Source organism: Etheostoma spectabile, chromosome 23 (genome assembly GCF_008692095.1).
Source record: "Etheostoma spectabile isolate EspeVRDwgs_2016 chromosome 23, UIUC_Espe_1.0, whole genome shotgun sequence".
Taxonomy (NCBI): Eukaryota; Metazoa; Chordata; class Actinopteri; order Perciformes; family Percidae; genus Etheostoma; species Etheostoma spectabile.
This window is the reverse complement of record NC_045755.1, coordinates 13,311,942-13,316,904: the sequence shown is the minus strand read 5'-3', so window position 1 is coordinate 13,316,904 and position 4,963 is coordinate 13,311,942. Positions and strand designations below refer to the sequence as shown.

Sequence of the window (4,963 nt, the reverse complement as noted above, 5' to 3'; positions counted from 1 at the left end):
CAGGTGTTTCTACAAAATAGATAAGCGACAAGACTTTTGTCAGGGACTGTATATATATCCACAGAAAGACCCCTTAGGTAGCCACAGTGACTTCCCTGGTTTTAGCCATTTTCACTTGGTGCTTGTTTGTGCCAGGCACTCATTTTCTCACTGAGATCACTGAGATAGTTTGACAGTTCTTTGATGTCTTCTTGTTGGAAGTTTTAATTCCTGTGAGTATACCAGTTATTTTCTTTGTCTCTTCAGAGGAGGCTGCTGATTCTTATAAGGTTTTCTACTGTGTTTCTCACCCAAATTGCAGACAGAAAAAAACACACCACAGGAGTTTACAACAGCAGAAAGCCCTCATGATTTTGTGGATTATTACCTTAATGAAATAGATGGAAATTTTGGGAAATATGGTTATTCATTATTTGCAGAGTCAGAACATCACAAACTGAGGTGTAATAAAAACGCGTGGCTTTACAGTTTTACAGGGGGTTATATGCTGGAGTGTTTCTTAGCAGGGCATAGTCACTTCCTGGTGTAAATGACCCCAATATATGGAGTTTTGTCCACCGAAATACTTGAAGTTTGCGTTTTATGTATTCAGTACCCTTCTCTTTGTTTACTTGTTCTATTCAGGTGTCACGTTATTGAAGGGGATAGAAAACAACCGTTGGCCAAGCTTTCAGCTCCTGGCCAAGAAATAGTCTGACACGTAACCCTCTGTAAAAAAAAGAAGAAGAAAAAAAGAAAAAACACAACTTGTTGTTTTTACATTAAAGTTTTTGTACATATTAAACAAATAAGAAACAACATGTTATTGAATATTACTTGTGTGTGTACCTTGGGACAGAGCCAGACATGACAGACAGTATCAATCTTCCCATCTAACTCATATTTCCCAAAATGTTGTACTATTCCTTTGAAATTTTAAATGTAATCAAGCAATATATTTCTTAAAGAGAACAAGTCTGTTGCTCATTAAAATGCATTTGCTAGTGGCAATTTGTAATTAGTATCTTTTAGAGAAACATCTTCTGATGCACACCCTTGGACATATCATCAGTGTTGTATCCAGGAGTCACTGGGTGTTTCGGGTGTTGCAACAGACACCCTCGTCCCGGCGACCCGGCCGAGGCTGATCAGACCCCGGCCTGTGTCCAAGTGGCATTCTATTGCCCCCAATGCTTTCCTCTCTTTAACCAGAGCTCTGGTTCAGATCTGAATGCTTTTTCTGCTGCCTCCATTTTGTTGCCTATGGCTCTTCGATTAGCACCTGTTGTGCCCAGCGTGCCGTAGGCCTTGCTCAGGGCCTTGTAAACTAACTTATGTATGGTCTCAGCTGGCATTTCATCATACAACACTTCAGATGCATTATTGCATTATAGCTCACATCTGACTCATACCTTACATTTATTTACATATCATTATTCATTTTCTTTTTGGAGAAGTGTGGCATTTTAGATAAACCTTCAAAAGCATGGCTCACCAGAATCATGGATCGGTGTTGTCTCCTCCTCTTCTCCTCACCCATTATCACTCCGCATTCCACTTTCATTTTTCCTAGTGAGTTGACAGCAGCTGACATCTTAACTAATGCTGCTCTAGGGTCTGATGGGCTGATTCATCAGAAGTGGAAGCAGACATGGGGGTATTCCTTTAGAGAGAAAGGAAAGAGCTCATTTTAGATGCCATTCAAGTCATAAACACCCCGTCACGCTCATGAATCTTTAACACACACCTGTTGTCAAGTAGTGCGTCATAGCCGGTGACATCATCACTTTGCAACGAGGGGGAAAGTCCCCTGAGTTAAGATAGACTAAACACAGATGGGTCACACTGATGGTAAATTCAAGTACACAAACACATCACATTATGAAGCTAACAAGGGCAATACTTAAAATACTGTAGAGCCAACTGTTTTCATAAAGCTTGGGGGTAGGTGGTTCCAAATGCTGCCTCAGCTTTAATCTTTTGTTTTATTTTGGCTTGTAATGTTACTAAGGTGACGTTTGGACCAGAAAGCTTTGGCAGTCCTTGATATTTTACTAGGTCCTTGAATGCAACCCTACAGCCCAGGTTGAATCAGTATTCTCTCCAGAGACAGACAGGATTAGGTCATTGATCACCTGAATCAATCGCAAGGAATCGGTGAAAAGTGAGGTCAAACTGGTTGGTGTCAGTTGTATGTCTCTCCCTGCCTGGCTGCGCTGCTGTGTAAGGAGTCTGTGTTTATGACTCTCAGCCTTGTAGCTTGGTGTTGAGGAGGCGGGGTCATATAAATATAAATCATGGCTTCTTAACAACAGGCTGGGAAACAGCACCCCCAAAGGGCACTGTATATACAGTGAAACCCCAGGGAAAATATGCGCAGAGACAAAAAGCGCTTGGTTATGTAGTGGAAAGTTAAAGGTAAACATTGCAGAGTAGCTTTTATTTTAAGGAACTTTATGGGGTGGAAGTGTATTTCACTATAACTATACTATATTCACTAATCACTATAATAATTGACCGTCCACAGCATTAATAGAACTGTTGATAACAAACAACTTTTTTCATTGACAATTATTTTCTCCATTGAAATCAGTTAATCCTTTGGTCTATAAATATAAAAGAATATATTACAATATATAATGCTTAAAAAACACTTTTCTAGACAATTTTGACCAATCCAGTGTAGGCAATCAGTGAGGAGCAAAGCAAAGTTGCACCCTGAGAGCACAGTAGGGGCTGAGTGGGGTTTGGTCTTGATGGAAAATGTCATTGATCATCAAGGAGAGCTGCTCTGTGTCAGATCCTTCCCCAGTTGCCATGGTTTTTTTGCGGCAGATGCCACTTACCTGCTGTATTCCTAATCACTACGGGATCACTTGAAGATTAGTGCACTGCACATGACAGTTCCTTGCAGTAGCCTACAATGCAGCACACCTTCAAAGCCTACAGCTGTAAGCTTTCATATATGTGTGAACATTGATTGTACAGTATGTGTCACCGCTTTTTACAGCAGTTTACAAAGATAGGCCGCAAGGGGAAAGGGTGAATTTAATATAGTTTTACAGATGCTTTAACATCAGCTCTCCCTAAAGCCTCTCTAAAGTAAAGGCCACAGTAATAAATTCTCCAACATAATGGTCAAGACAACTTCTTTCTACAGCTGAAAATGTGTATTCTTAAGACTCTCTCTCACTCTCACTCTCACACACACACACACACAGTAGCCATGGTAACAGCAAACTCATAACGTGTGTGAAACTTGGGGGCAGTGAAAATGATTGCAGCCCTCTAATTACTTCAGCTGACATGCCACTACACGCACATGCACACAGCTTCTGAACATGTGTAACTGTGTCCAAATATAAAAGGAAGACCTTTCTGTGACAATATTACAAAATGCTTGGACCTTACGTCTTCCACTTAGACCTCAGCACAAGACTCTGATGGGCACTTAGGTAACAGTGACCTCTGGTGGTCCTATATGAGAAAGACATTTTGACAAGTAACAGTAGCAAAAAAAGGGGGTTTACTTAATAACAATAATTATGCTGATATTCATTTAGCTGATTTAGCTTTAAGGTAGTATTGTGCATGCTGGCTCACCGTCACACTGGTATGGCTCACTGGGACACTCAATAGAACAGAGCCGGTGTTCATTTATTAGCAGCCTAACACTTGTGCTTTTTCTACAAAGTAAGACTGAGTTCTAAATCATACATTTTCTTTTTACTTTTAGTTTGTTTTGCAGCTGCCATTACAAAGTACTGATGCATGCAGTATACATACAATTGGCACATACTATTCTTCATCCATTCTTGATAACATTACACCTTGAATGTTGATCCCCTTGGCTCATATGATGTGCAAAAGGATTTTGGGTCAGACTAGCCAGAAAAGCATGCTGGCTTGCATACTGCAAAATCTGACCACATGTTGTAGGACATCCTGGTGTTTTTGCCATACTGCATTTGACATACTATGTATTGGGACATACGCATTGTTTTTGGCATACTGAAGAGTATGGTAGTATCAGGGAATTGGGATGCAGGGGGAAATGTCTGTTGTGACAAACTGTAAATTACCTTGTAAATTCATTGCAGGATAAATAAATCTTTTAAGCACTAACAGCGGCTAAAAAGCTCCAAGTGTACTTAAACAGTTTGTTCCTAGTTAAGCATGGTGGTTTTCTGTGATAGCTGTAAAAGGTTGGTTCACATAACTTACAAACAACATCAATAAGTCCTACTTACCGGTGCCTAGCTTGTGCGTTATCCATGTCCAAGATTGCTGACTGTTCATGATCACAAGACGATGAAAGTAAATCCATTCTTGCAAAGCTATCAAAAATATGTTTTAAAAAGCTTAACAAGCACTGAGATTTCCAGCTTTCCAGAATAGACCATCTTGACAAGGTTTCAGTTTCATCAAATATTCCAGTAATCTATGCCAGGGAGTCATTACTAAATGGAATGCAGTTAATATTATCAATTATGTGATTTTTGTACCATGACATGCCAAAATGCCTCCTGCCATCTGTAAGACTACTGACATTCCTATTAGTCTCAGCTGTAGTTAGTGCCAATTAGCAAATGTTAGCATAATTGATGTTAGCACTTGGCATTAGCTCCATGTCCAGCCTCACAGGGCCCTGAGCATGGCTGTAGACTCAGTGTTGTTTGTATATAATTTGGAGGAAATGACCCTCCAGTAATATCAATTTACAGTGTTTGCATTAGCTTATGTTCATACAAAGATTCATAACTCTCTTCTTGCAGACCGATGTACAGAGATACTATACATATTTCATGTATTTTAATATTTTTGTTTCTTGACTTTTTTTAAACTATGTTGTTCTGCTACAATACAACAAAACAAAATGCTTGTATGTGAGTACTTCTTAAACGGTTTCTGATTCTGAATGTGAAGCTGTGTTTTGTCACTGGACTAGGGTAAATTGTTGCCCATATTATGAAAAAAAACACTT

General features: G+C 39.6%; 1 protein-coding gene across 1 annotated transcript in view; it reads right to left on the bottom strand.

Moving 5' to 3' along the window:
• Positions 1–1,088: 1,088 nt before the first annotated feature.
• Positions 1,089–4,963, bottom strand: part of sema3aa (sema domain, immunoglobulin domain (Ig), short basic domain, secreted, (semaphorin) 3Aa) — a 35,684-nt gene continuing 31,809 nt past the window's right edge. The window contains exons 18-19 of the transcript XR_004327766.1: positions 3,163–3,167; positions 1,089–1,099 (exon numbers count right to left, since the gene is read on the bottom strand). The gene's annotated coding sequence lies outside the window, so the exon portion shown is untranslated. The remainder of the gene's footprint in view (positions 1,100–3,162; positions 3,168–4,963) is intronic.